Source organism: Sorex araneus, chromosome 4, assembly GCF_027595985.1.
Source record: "Sorex araneus isolate mSorAra2 chromosome 4, mSorAra2.pri, whole genome shotgun sequence".
Taxonomy (NCBI): domain Eukaryota; kingdom Metazoa; phylum Chordata; class Mammalia; order Eulipotyphla; family Soricidae; genus Sorex; species Sorex araneus.
The window spans coordinates 71,211,907-71,226,563 of record NC_073305.1 but is presented as its reverse complement, the minus strand read 5'-3'; the positions used below and the strand labels follow the sequence as shown (position 1 = coordinate 71,226,563).

At 50.6% G+C, this 14,657-nt stretch overlaps 1 pseudogene; it reads left to right on the top strand.

The window, feature by feature from the left end:
- Positions 1-1,242: 1,242 nt before the first annotated feature.
- Positions 1,243-1,358, top strand: LOC129404762 (5S ribosomal RNA; annotated as a pseudogene).
- Positions 1,359-14,657: the final 13,299 nt, after the last annotated feature.

Here is a 14,657-nt window from a genome sequence, read left to right as displayed (position 1 = left end):
GAAGGAAGGAAGGAAGGAAGGAAGGAAGGAAGGAAGGAAGGAAGGAAGGAAGGAAGGAAGGAAGGAAGGAAGGAAGGAAGGAAGGAAGGAAGGGAGGGAGGGAGGGAGAGAGGAGAGAGGGAGAGAGAGAAGTTCCTGTCTGCTCTGGGTTTGTGTCCTTAGTTCAGTTCCCACAGTCAGAAAGGTCGGCAGAGTGTGAGGCCACAGGTCAGGTTTGGGCTTGCCCCTGGGTTTAAGCTGCACCTGATGTCCTTGGCACCCAATCCTCTCCAGAAGATGGGACAAGCTCTGTTTGGCAAGTGTGTTGTTGCTGTTTGTTTTTAAAGAGTGGGCCCAGAGAGGGTCTCAGGAGCAAGGACTTGCTCTCTGCAGGAGGAAAGTCATTCCTGACGGCCACCCAGATCGCAGCCTCCTCATCTACCCTAGAAGAAAAGAATCTCAGGAAGGAGTTGAATCTGAAGTAAAACATCTTCATCCGTAAAGATGAGGGGTGAGAGGTGGAGAAACGCGTTCAAGGGCGAACATGGGAGTACACATCGCACGTTGGGAAGAGTCGGGAGAACTAGGACAGCAGGTAGGGCATTTGCCTTGCACACTGTTGACCTCAGGTCAATCCTCTGAGCACCACCAGGGGTCACTCCTGAGCACAGAATCAGAAATAAGCTGGAGGCACCACTGGCTATGGCCCAAGCACTAGCCCCCACCAAAAAGAGAGACCATTGATTGAGGTATGTAGAGGTATGAGCAATGCCCAGTATGGGGCATGCACTCCTGTAGACTCTGCAAAGTGAGTTTTATAGAATTTATTCTCAAGCTGCCCCAGCCCTGCAACTAGGCACTTTTCTATGTAGACAAAGTCTATTGTATGACAATGGAATACATGCAGCTGTTAGGAAAGATGAACTCATGAAATTTGCTTATAAGTGGAAGATCATGGAGAGTATCATAAGTGAAATAAGTCAGAAAGAGAGAGACAGACATAGAATGGCTGCACTCATTTGTGAAATTTGTATCACTGTTGTCCCATTGTTCACTGATTTGCTTGAGCGGGCACCAGTAATGTCTCCTTTGTGAGACTTGTTGTTACTGTTTTTGGCATAAATCGAATACGCCACGGGTAGTTTGCCAGGCTCTGCCGTACAGATGGGATACTCTCGGTAGCTTGCTGGGCTCACTGAGAGGGGCAGAGGAATCAAACCCGGGTCGGCGTGTGCAAGGCAAACACCCTACCCGTTGTGCTATCTCTCCACTCCCACCCTGAATGCACCCAATCTCATCTGATCTTGGAAGCTAAGCAGGGTCAGGCCTGCTTAGTACTTGGATGGGAGACCGCTAGGGAACACCAGGTGCTGTAGGCCTTGTGGAATATAAAATAACATAATATGAGACTGACACCCAAAGACAGAAGACACAAGGGTCAGGGATATTGCCCCTAGTTAGAAGCCTGTCTCATAAGCTGGGGGAGAAGGCAGCTGGGCTAGAGAAGGGGTCACTAAGTCAATGATGGTTGGAGGGATCACTCGTGATGGGAGATGTATGTTGAAAGTAGATAAAGGACCAAACACGATGGCCTCTCAGTATCTGTACTGCAAACCATAATGTCCAAAAGGAGAGAGAGAGGCACATATGCTGCCTGAGCATGTATGCTGCTTGTGCCAATGTGCCGAGCACATGTGTCGCCCGCATCTCCCCTCTTGAGATGTGTACTCTCATCCTTTTGTGTCCAGTGCTAGGATGTGTGTAGAGCTCTCTCCACCCTTGGAGAAGCCCGCGTTCTCTCCTGAGCGCGTTACTCTTACTCTTCTCTCTCCCACTTATCCCTTCCTCCTTCCCTCAGAAACCTCTAAATAAAATCTGTTTTACTTCACTGCTTGTCTACTCCTGAAATTCTTTTCCGAGAGCAAGACAAGAACCCAGTAACTCTGGGTCCCGGGTGGTAGAGGCGGTTGGGGAGAAAGTGACCATCTTTCTGCTCCCCACTTCATTAAGTCACCCGGTGGGCCCACCGACATCATCACAATGGAGATGTTACTGCTCGACGTGCCCACTCGAGCAATTGATGAGCAACGGGATGACAGTGATACAGTGATACACACACACACACACACACACACACATATATAGGTGTATATACATATATATATGTAATGTGAAAATATAGGTACATGACTCTAAAAAAAAGTAGAGAGAGTAAGAAGGAAATTGCCTGCTATAGAGGCGGGGGTGGGGTGGGGGTGGCAGGAGGGGTACTAGGGACATTGGTGATGGAAATTGTGCACTGGTGTAGGGATGGGTGTTTGATCATTGTATGATTGAAACTCAAACATGAAAGCTTTGTAACTGTATCTCAAGGTGATTCGTTAAAAAAAAAGTCAATTGCACGGGGAGGAGCTTGAACTGTGGGTATTCTCATGTATTCTTGTCACAGCTTTGTTCCTTCAGGGGTTCCCTTCTGAGGCCCAGTCTTCCCTGCCCGGCACTCAGCCATCTCACTGGGGTTTTCATCCTATGCCTTAAGCTGCTTTAAGGGCCTCAACGACCTATTTAAATCCTATTTAAATCCACGTCCCTGTCTGCCTGCCTGCAACACATCTCTGAGAAAAATGATTGTCTGTTGACTCTAAAAAGCTCCAGAAACAACAGTTTATGCCATTTCCAGAGGCATTCTGCCTGCCAACACAGCTGCGGAGCCCCGCCGATGGTCTGCGAGTCAGTGTGTTTGTTTTTGCTTTTGTGCGGGGACGAAGCCCCAGGTTTCACATGTGCAAGGCAGGTGCTCTGCCAATGAGTCACAGACCTGGCATCTGCAAGCTCTGAGCTTCTCTAGATTTGCATTTTTATTGTGTGCATATGTGTGTGTGTGTGTGTGTTGTGTAAGTTAGAATGGTTGCACTTGACAAACTGCAGGTCTTCCTAAAGTCCTGTTAAAAAATATTAAAAGATAAGATGTCCACTGAAAAGTAATAGACAAGGACCAGAGAGATAGTCCAGTGGGTAGGCGTTTGCCTTGCACGTGGCCAGCCCAGGTTCAAGACCTGGCACCCTCTATGGTCTCCTGAGCCTACTAGAAGTGATCCCTGAGCACAGAACGAGGAGTAAGCCCTGAGAACTGCTCGATGTGGCCCAAAAACCAGAGTGGTGGCGGGGTGGGGGGGGTATGGGAAAGAAAAGAAAAGAAAACAGTCAATAAGAAAGTGTAAATAGGGGCTGGAGCAATAGCACAGCGGGTAGGGCATTTGCTTTGCACTACTTTCCATATGGTCCCCTGAGCACTGCCAGGGGTGATTCCTGAGTGCAGAGCCAGGATTAATCCCTGTGCATCACCGGGTGTGACCCAAAAAGCAAAAAAAAAAAAAAAGTGTAAATAAAAGAGGCTTATTCTTCAGAATCAAAGAGGAGGGCTAATCTGAAGATCCTGAAGACGCAAACAAATTCTGATTTGTTTCCAAAAAGAATTCTAAGTGAATTCTGGTTGGTGTCTCCCCACCCCCTAAAGCCCACCGCAGATTCTACACTATTGTGAGCAGTGCCCCTTGCAACCTGGGCAGAAAGCACGCTCCTGTTGCAACTGCTTCTTTCAGACACCAGCTTCTGGCAAACCCCAGACGTCTCTGCCTAACGGGGCCTGCATCGTTCACATCCCAGGGATTCTTTTGCTTGTCACTCATGTTTCCCCCTACCTTCCTAGATGATGCTTGGTTGTTGCTGATGCAATGCCCCGGGGTGGCACAGCTGGGCCCAGATTTGGCTGTGCTGCTGTGGAGGTCATGGAGGGTGTCACATGGAGGCTGCAGTAATATTACTTCCAGCCTTGGTGTTCACTGGCTGTTACAGCCCTTTCGCGCTCGTGTGCAGTCGTGCTGGGGGTTCACACTCTCCCACAGGGCTCCCAGACCAGAAGGTCCTGCACTCCTCACACATAGCTCCCCAGGGCTCACTTCCTGCCCTTGGTGCAGGGACCCCTTTGACACTCACCTGGCTGCAGCGTGACCAGACTGTAAAGCCGGAGATCCCAGACAGTGCCCAATGGCTTCGCTGGGGTCTGACCTGGAGACATTCTTGCAAGGCCGGGCTCTAAGCTGCTTAGAGCTGACCCCCCTGGACCCTACATTCAGCAGATGACATCTCTGCAGTGGCTGGGAGAGAAACCTTTGCTCTGAAAGGATGCTTTGCAGACCTGGAGATCCACTTTCCTCTGTGATGGCAGCAGAGGCGAAGGAGCTGGAAGCAGCCGGGTCTCAGCTGCCGCAGCTTCCCAGAGCACCCTTCTCTCCAACCCAGTGGTTCTCTGCGGGTTCACTCCCTCAGCCCAAAGTTGCTGTTTAGCTTTTACAAAGGAAGGCAATTGCCGAACTGAGACTAGAAAGTGCTGGACTCACTGAAATGAGTAGTTCCAGGACCCGGGAAATAGCCCAAAGGGCTGGGAGAGGGGGCAGGCTTGCATGCAGGGGACCTGGGTCCAGCTTCCAGAGACACAGGATCCCCAAAATAAATAAACCAAACATTAATGACCAGGGCCAGAGTGCGAGTACTGTGGCTGCAGCACTTGCTTTGCATGCAACCAATCTGAGCCCACATGGTTCCCCTGAGCCACAGGAGTGATCTCTGAGCACAGAGTCAGGAGTAAGTCCTAAGCACCCCTCGGTGTGACCCCAAAACAAAGACAAAAAAATAAGTGTCCAGTCCAGGCTCACGAATGGCTAGTGCATCAGGGCACCTGCCCTGCAAGCACGAGCCAGACCCCTGCTGCTGCCCGGATGTGCTGGGTGTGGCCCCGTGGCTCTACCACCTGGACCCCTGCACCACAACAGAGGTGTGCGCCCTGCTGCCGTGGGCACTGTATGCACCCCTCCCTGCGCACCTGTGAGTCCAGCCAGAATGCCTCTGCAGCACGAGTGCCACCTGTAAATGGGCGCAGACTGGGCCAGCTTGTGTGCGAGAGCCGCAGCTAATGGGTGGCCCTGGGGTCCACCACACTGTGCGTGAGTATCACATAGGCCCACATGCCACCGTCAGCCAGCACAACAGCAGCAACGGAGGGGAGGGAAGAGGAACAGGCACTGGCTACACGCACCTCCACAGCCGGCCGAGGCCACGAGGCCACGTGGGTCCTGGGCCACTCCATCCCCACTGCCCTCCCCGGAATGTCTCCAGGGCGCTGTCCAACACGGACAGACCCCTTTCCTACAGGCCTCCCCAGTTTCCCTCAGGTGGAGGTGACAGGCCTTGCCTCCTTGGTGCCATTCCAGAGTCTTTCCCACTCGTTTCCCAGCCTGCCCACACTCCCCTTTCTCTGACACGGGCCAGGGACCCTGCAGGACAGCAGCCAGGATCATCTCTGGCTGCACCCCCAACCCCCAGGGTAGAAAGGGAGGGCTCTGCCTGGGGCACTGCCCCGAGGTGCTGGGGTCTCTCGGTGGCTGCAGGAAGACCAGGAAGTGCTCTTGTCCCGAAACTGCCCCGAGCAGGAAGTGGCAGAAAGTGGCCCCTACTGGACTGTATCTCACGATGATTAAATATATAATGATAATCAGGGGCTGGAGCGACAGCACAGCGGGTAGGGTGTTTGCCTTGCACGCAGCCGACCTGAATTTGATCCCCGGCATCCAATATGGTCCCCCGAGCACCGCCAGGAGCAATTCCTGAGCACAGAGCCAGGAGTAACTCCTGAGCATCGCTGGGTGTGACCCAAAAAATAATACATACATACATATATATATATATATATAATAATGCACTGCACTGTCGTCCCGTTGTTCATCAATTTGCTCCAGCGGGCACCAGTAACGTCTCTGTTGTGAGACTTGCTACTGTTTTTGGCATATCGAATACTCCTACACTAAAAAAAAAAAAAGAAGAAGAAAGAAAGAAAAAAGTGGCTCCTGTCGGTCCCCAGGGTCGTGTGTCCCGCGGAGGGGCAAGATCAGTGCCGGTGGAAGCTTGAGGATACCCCCTCCCCGGCGGAGGGCCCGAGAGGGGCGGGTCTCAGCAAGAAGGGCCGCAGACAGGACTAGAGGGAGGGGGCGCCCCCTGCAGGCGCTGTCTAGACGCTTCTTCTGGGGCCAAGTGAAAAGGCTCCACCCCGGCCCCAACGCGGTGGGTTTGAACGCGCACTCAGGGTGGCTTGTCTTCAGGCACAGGCCTGGAGGAGTCTGTTGGCCCCCCACAGCTTGTGCCTGGAGCAGGGTCGCCCCGCGGCTGCGAGCTGTCACCTCCTGCCCTGACATTTCCTGGCTAGCAGCGCCTCTCAGGGACCCTGCGCTCAGCCAGGCACAGACGCGGCTCGGCTCCTCCTCGCTTACTGCCCAGAGGGGAGAGTAGAGCAGAGCAGGGAGAGAGCTCAAGGGTTCTTCCCAAGCACCACACGAGCCCCTGAGCACTGAGATGGGAGTAGTCCCTGACCACCACCAGGTGTGACCCAAAAGCCGGGAAGGAAGAAAAGGAGGAAGGGAGGGATGGAGGGAGGGAGACAGAGGGAAGGGAGGAAGGAAAGGAGGCAGGAAGGGAGATTGGACGGGGGATGGAGGGAAGGAAGGAGGAGAGAGGGTCTGAAAAAGTGGGTATACTCAGGGAAGAGCTTGGAGAACAGAAAAGAAATTGGTATCACAATGTAGCACCCTTTAACCTGAACATTTTATTTCTATGTTTACCTTAACAAAATAATCAGAAAAATATATAATAAAATATGAGCAATAATAAAATAGCTGCCTTTCTAATAAGCCTCGAAAGGAATTTTGTGCAGGAGCTTGGAGAAGAACGAGTCAAAGCTGACCAGCTGTAACCTGCCAGTCACTCTGAATCTGTGGTTCTGACACTCCAGGGTGTCAGAGGCAACCCCAATCTCTACAGGAGCCCCGGGGGCAGGGGCGCACTAGGGTGGCGGCTCACCGCCGGGGACACCAGCACCGCCTTCAGCAGGCTCAGGAGACCACGCAGAGCAGGGAGCTGACTCAGACTAGAACGAGATCCTGATCTAACTCAGGAGGAGCACGGAGTTGGGGCCCAACTCCAGGCCTCACAGATGACAGCACGTGTCTACCAGGTAAGCCACATTCTCAGCCCAACAAGAATTTCTCCATTTTATTTTTTAGGGTTCTTTTTTGGGGGCACACCCAGCAGTCTCCAAAGTTTACTACTAGCTCTGCATCCAGGAATCACTCCTGGTGGGCTCTGGGGGCTGTATGGGATGCTGGGGATCAAACTCAGCCATGTGCAAGGCAAACTCCTTCCCCACCAGTCTATAGCTCTGGCCCCCAAAATGCAGTGAGAATTTAACTCATGCTCCTGGCGTACCAAGGATGCACTCCCGCCTATTAAGCTATCTTTCTGACTCATGGCTTGTAGAGTCTCTGCTGATAAATCTATATCTTTTTTGAGAGGAGGGGGAGTTCAGAGTCCAATGGACATAAAGTGATATGATTCCTGAGTTAGATTTCTACTCACCTGTAGAAATCTGTAATAATAATCTTTCCTAGTCTTAGATTTCCCGTCATTCCACTCTTATGTGTCCTGTGTTGATCTCCCTGCATCTAGACAATTGTTCTGTCAACTGCACACACTGTTGTTTTCCATTTCCTCCCCAGATTAGGCAAGTACCCAACTCTTACTTCTTCAGATAAGCTCTCTACTCTCTCCTACCTCTCTCACCATCAGGACTGCTCATTATTCTTTCTTTGAGTTTGGTGCCATACTCAGCTGTGCTCAGGGCTTACTCCTGGCTCTGTGCTCATGAATCTCCCTGGTGGGGCTCAGGGGACCATATGGGGTCCCGGGGATCAAACCCAGGGGATCAAACCCATAAGCAAGGCAAGCTTATTCTACCTGCTGTCCTGTTATTCAGGCCCCATTATTTTTATGATGCCTTTTCTAACAGAGTTGAAGGGGTCTTACAGAATTCTTCATTTTTTCCATTTTGTTTCTCACCTTTCACCTGAATCGATTTTTTATCCCTTTCACTTAAAACTGAGAGAGAAAAAACTTAAAACTAAAACCTTAAAACTAAACACTTGTCCCTCAGTCTCTCCTCGCCACCCCAGAGCATCTTGGTTTTTCCCACCCCTGTGGTGCCAGGGACGGAACCCAGGTCCCACGCACACAAGACACGCTTTTCCCCATTGAGCCCCCGTCTGCCCTTCCATGACCTTTATTTTTCCTTTTAGAGCACTGAGTTCCTCACTCTCCTGCATCTGGGTTAGTGTCTTTCTTCATGGCTTTCATCTTTTCCTTCTGTCACTCGTTTATTCCTGGAATCATGGGATTGCTTTGCTGGGTTTTCCTTTATCACTTGACACGTGTTTCTCCCCACACCCCACCCCTGCCCCAGTTCCTGTCCCTTTGCTGTTGTGTGTATGACAGAAGGTCACATGCACTCAATTGCAATGTTCCTGGGGGTCATGTGCTCTCGTGGCTTTCCCTTTGGCTTCAGAGCTCTCTGGGTGCTGCACGGTCTAGCTGCAGTGCCCAGAGATCTCACCTTGGGTCTCCCTGAGCATGTGGGGCCACCAGGGATCAGACCCACAGCCTTGTGCCTGCCAAACAGAGGCACAGTGCCCAAGCCACACCCGGGCTCTTCGACAGTTCGTGATAGTATTCTGAACTCTCAGTTAGATCTCATTCTCCCGGGTCGGGGAGTTCTGCAGCACACTCTCTCTTACTCCCTCTCTCTCTCTTTCTTTTTTCTCTCTTTCTCTCCTTCCTTCTATCTTTCACTGTCTCTCCCTCCCTCTCCCTCTCTCTCTCCCTCCCTCCCTCCCTTCTTCCCCCTCTGTCTTGAAGTTTCATGTTGGTTAGAGGTTCACTTCTCTGTCTTGACATTCAACAATGATGCTTAAAGCATACACAGCAACTTTGTATGAAGATGCCTTCGCTGTCCAGTAGGTGGCGATGTGGCTTTAGTTTTTCGTCTCAGCTTGCCGGCGAGGTCCTGATGACAATGCAACAGGAGTGTGTCCAGCATGGACCCGGCACTCTGGTTTTGCATGGGGCGGCGGGAGGTGTGTGTGTGGCGGGGGGGGGGGGGGTAACATCTAGTCGCCCCTGTGTGTGCAGAGGGGGCCTGAGTCGTCTGTCCTGCCTGCTCCTCCCTCTCTTCCCAGGGGCTCCAGGCAGAGATTCCGCTTTGCTCTTACCAGCTATGGGGTCGTGGGGGTGGGGGGCAGCTGGAACATTCCATGTGGCCCTCCTTCCCTCTGGCTGAGCTCCCAGCTCGTTGCTCTGAGCTCTCTGCTTGTGCTTCCCTCAGCCTCTCCCTCCCTGTCCCCTGGGCCTGTCATTCCACTGGTCCAGTTACCACCCTCGGACACACAGGGGTCAGTTTTGTGCAAGGCAAACTGTCCGAGATTCTGACCCCATCTTGCACACACAGCTCGAAGCTGAACTTGCTGGTCCTCTCTCCCACAGGGCCTGCACGCCCAGCAGGTGGCCAGGTAGGCAGAGAGGGGGAAGCTTCTCCACTCACACCTCGGGGCCTGCTTGTCCACTCACTGCATCTCTCTCAGAAGCTCCAATAGACAATGTTAACAGAGTCAAGACCTAACTCCCTGCATGGCCACTTTGGAATTGCTTTACTCCATGCACGGCAAAAAGTACAGAAGTCAAAAATCTTGGGGGGTCCCGGGATGTGGCTCAGTGGTCGAGCCTGCGCCTGCATAGAGAAGGCCTGGGTGTTGGATAACACTGGCTCGTCCTTTCTCCCCTGCTGCAAGGAGCTTAGGTTTATTGAATAGCACCCGTCACAGTGCTCCCGAGGCACTCCATTCCTCTGTGTTTATCTTTGACTTCGCCTTTGTGCTCTGCTTCCCCTATCTGCTAATCGCTCTATCCCCAAATCAGACCCTGTGACTTGTCAAGTCAGATTCTTCTGAGGACTCTGGATTTTGTATATGCAAGTGAAATATTGCTTTTTTCTTTCCTTTATGTCCTTTGCTTTGTCTACTTTAGAGCAATGTCCTTTTTGTATACACACAGGAAGACAGTTAATGCTATGCTTCTGTAACGTGGGAATTAACTGACTCTGAATATTTACTCCTGGGCATCTTTACTTGATGCCTGGTCATATTTATTTGACTTGAGCTTCAGGTGCCCTTAGTTCCTAGCACTCCAAAAGGAGGGTCCTGACAAGAGATTGGATGGACCCAGGGCAAGCCGTAAGCTACCCTGGCATTGAAAAGGGGCAGGCCAACAGCCATAAAATTTACAATAAGTTAAGAACATGGTCATGGACAAACTCTGCCATGACCCAAAAAGAAGTATCTGGATAAAGACCCTATTGGAGTTAGGAAAGACTAACTGGCCTGAGGACTGTAGTCTGGATATAGAGCAAGACATCCCTAAGAGAGCCACCCTTTAGGCTTAATATATCTCTTATGGTGTCCATACAAAATGATTAGAAATATTAGCACTGCACTGTAGTACTGTCGCCCCATTGTTCATCGATTTGCTCGAGTGGGCACCAGTAACATCTTCATTGTGAAACTTGTTACTGTTTTTGGCATATCAAATACACCACGGGTAGCTTGCCAGGCTCTGCCATGCAGGTGAGATACTCTTAGTAGCTTGCCGGGCTCTCCGAGAGGGATGGAGGAATCGAACCCAGGTCAGCCGCATGCAAAGGCAAACGCCCTACCCACTGTGCTATCGCTCCAGTCCAGAAATATTAGTAAGAAGTAAATGTAAGATGGCTGTTTAAATGGATCTGGACTGAGGGAAGGAGAAATACACCCTCCCAGGGAATTCCACTGTTGGGCTCTCTCCTTGCAGGATGAGACTCTGTCCTCTCGCAGCTCCCCTGAGGAAAGGGCTTTTCACCTGTTGATTGTGCAGCCACACCCGTGTGTGATTGCTACCCACAACCCTTCGTGATTGCTCTGTAACTAATGCTGAGAGACTGGAGTATGTGGCAGTGTGAGTCTGGAATGGGGACAGAGATCAGAAAAAAACTGGCAACTGATCGCCAACTAGCCTGGCCCCTGTTTCCTTCTTTGTTCGTCCATCGCCATCGGCCCACTGGGGTGGGGAGAAGGCTTCTGGCCACCAAATGCATGTGTCGAGCACCCACACTTTTTTGAACTCACACACCATAAAAATTAAAACAAATAAAAATTAAAAAAAATATATTGGTGTGTCCTTCATCGATTTTTCTCTCACATTAGTCAATCTGCTAATAAATCTGCTTCAAAATGCATCAAGGAAGGCTTTGGAGATGGACTGATGGTCCAAGCACACACTTCGCATACAAGAGGTCCCAGTACCACATGGTCCCCTGAGCACTGCCAGGAGTGACCCCAATGCACAGAGCCCAGAGTGACCCCTGAGCAGTGCTGGGTCTATTGACCAAGAGGGGCCAATCAGAGTGCCGCATGCTGGCTTAGTGTGGAGGCCCTGAGTCCTCAACGCCACTTAGCTGTCGCCAGCATCCTGGATGGGGTTCTGGTTAGTGAGTCACTAACCCAGCTCTCAACCAAAGGGTCAGAACAAGTGCAGCCACAAGCGCCCCAGGACCCCTAAGCACCGCTGCTGAGCCCTCCCCAAGCAAGGAAAACAACAAACCACAAACCAAAATGCAACTGGAGACATCTCTCTCTCTCTGCCCGTGCCTCTCAGTGCCATCCAGCTGCTGGACGCTGTCTGCTCCGCGGGACGCGAGCACTGAACCGGTCTTGTTTGCCAGCTGCCTGGGCCTCTTTTCTCCCTCCAGCCTCTCCATGAAAGTTTCCGCTCCTGCCTGGACCAGAGGAGGAAGTTAGGGATGGAGCTTCCCTCCGCCCGACACAGCCCTGCCGTGAGGACCATCAGCCTTGGCTTGCTGAGGCCGGGTAGCCATGGTGGCCGCCCCTCTACTGTTTCTGGGGGCTCTGAGTTCCCCACACTGAGGGGGGTGTAGCCTTCCTCCCTTTCAGAGCCGAGTTCTTCCTCCCGAGTGGTGTTGGCACGTTTCACCCTCCAGGCTCTATCAGCAAGGCTCGACACGCAGCCACGTAGTTTGTGTTGTGGTTACTCTGAAGTTCGGTGAATTGTTTTGTTTTGACAAGACTGTCACATCTCAAGACTTGTTGGTGACGAAAAACACACGCAAGATCCTTTCTCCCCCTCTCTTCAATTTTAGAGAAAAATGGCATCACCAACTTGCAACTGAACTCACGGTCACACAAGAAAGAGACCCATGCCCCATGCCAGGTGCAGGGAAGCTCTGAGGGGTCTTTCCTCATTGGGACCTTTTCCCTTTTTCCTTGAAGGTGGCACCCACATGATATCCAAGGAGCCCGGGCCCACTCCCAGAGATGCTCCATGGTCTTGCCAGGCAGTGCTTTGGGGACCCCTGGGATGGTGCTGGCCCAGAGCAGAGGGATCTGGGGTCAGGGAGCAAACTCAGGGCCTCATTCCCAAAAGACATGCACTGTGTTACCTCCCTAACCCAAGCCCCGTTGACTTCATCTCTCCTCACTCCCTCATCAGCCTCATGTCTGTCTCCTGGGACCGCATGCCTGTCAACGCACACCAATGGAAAGCCTAGAAACAAACCCACATACTGCCTGGTGTTTGGTCCATGACCAAGGGTTTCTCTTCCACAAATAATGCTGGAGAAACTGCAAAAAAAAAAAATGAGGCTGGACTTCTCTCTCATCCCATACACAAACAGAAATTCAAAATTAATTCAAGACCTAGATGTAAGACCTGAAAGTATAAACTGAAAAGAAGAAAAATCGTAAGGGAAACACTCCACATTAGCATTAGAGGTGTCTTTGGGGGATCCCAACCCCAACAGCATGGGAAATAAAAATTTTAAAAAACTATTATGACTTCATTCACTAGAAAAGCTACTGTGTAGTATAATAAAACATAAATCCAATGAAAAAACACCCTACTGAATGAGAAGATACTTGCACGACAAACATCTGATAAAGGGTTAATGTGAAGATGCAGCTTAACAACCAAGAAACAGGGGCTCCAGCAATAGTGCGTGGGTAGGGCATTTGCCTTGCATGTGGCCAACCTGGTTTTGATCCCCAGCACCCCACATGGTCCCCTGAGCACCACCAGGAGTAATTCTTGAGTGCAGAGGGAGAAGTAATCTCTGAACGTTGCTAGGTGATTAGAAAACAAAAACAAAACAAAACAAAAAACAAACTATCCAATCAAAAAATAGAAGTGGGCTGGAGCAATACTACAGCAGGCAAGGAGTTTGTCCTTCATGCAGCTTACCCAGGGTGTGATCCCCTATACCATAAATTGTCCCCGGAGCTCACCAAGAGTGATCCCTGAGCACAAAGCCCGGAGTAAACGCTGAGCACTGCCAGGTGTGGCTACAACAACAACAACAGAATATTTGAGCAGACACATCTCCCAAAGGACATATTGGTGACCAACAGGCACGTAAAAAAATGTTTATCTGGGACCAGAGAGATAGCACAGCAGGTAGGGCGCTTGCCTCGATGCAGCCAGCCCAGGTCAAATCCCCAGCATCCCTGTGGTCCACCAGCCACCACCAGGAGTAATTCCTGAGTGCAGAGCCAGGAGTAACCCCTTGAGCATCAACAGATGTGGCTCAAAAGCCAAAATTAAAACCAAACCAAACAAAAATGTTTATCATCATTGATTACCATGGAAATGCATAGAAAGACCACAATGGGCTCTCACCTCATACCCGTGAGGGTGGCTTCCCTCAAAAGCTGCAAGAGCAAGAGTTGGAGAAGGACTCAGGGCTGGGGGAGAGCTCAGTACAGTGTTGCTGGGAATGCAACCATTCTGGAAAATATTATGTTTCTCCAAGGAGCTATAGATATAGACATAGACATAGAACATATCATAACATATCATAACATCTAGCAATCAATTCCACATTTGGGTATCTGTCCAAAGAATACCAAAACATGAATGGAAAAAGTTACATTCACCCAAACTTACTGCAGTGCTATTTGAAATAATTAAAATAAAGCAACTGAAATGGTCAGTTGTGTTGATAAAGATGTGGTACACTTATACAGTGGAATACATTTGAGTATTAAAAATAGATAGAATTGGAACAGATAGTGCAATGTGTAAGGCACGTGCCTTGCACACAGGCAACCTGCGTTTGAGTCCCAGCATGACATATAGTTCCTCAAACCCTGCCAGGCATGATCCTTGAACAGGCCAGGAGTAAGCCCTGAACATAGCCAGGTAGGGCTCAAACCACCCCCACAATTTTTTAAAAAATTTTATTTTCACAAGGTTGTTCACATTAATTGATTACATTCAATATCTCAACACCAGTTTCACCACCATTACACCTTTCCACCACCATTATTTCGAATTTTCTCACCACTATTCTAGCCTGCCTGCCAGAGGCAGGTGCTAGATAGTTTATTTTCTATTGCTTATTATGAACATCATGAGAGGTCGCTTCTGGAATTCTAAAATTGTAGATGGTGGGGTCCAGATACATCTCTGTAGGGAGCGAATCCATTTTGAGATTCACTCAAAATCTCAGAGCTTTGGGAGTCTCTGGATCAAGGCCGTTGATGTGCTGACATGGCGCCTACATGCAGTTCATGGGCGTGACAGCCAGGACCCCAAGCGGGAGGGGAGATGGGAAGGGCTGGCCCATTTCCACTGCCACCTGTGGCCTGGAGTCTTAGTACCTGAACCTGCGTACCTGGATTTTTCTTCTGGAAGTTCGG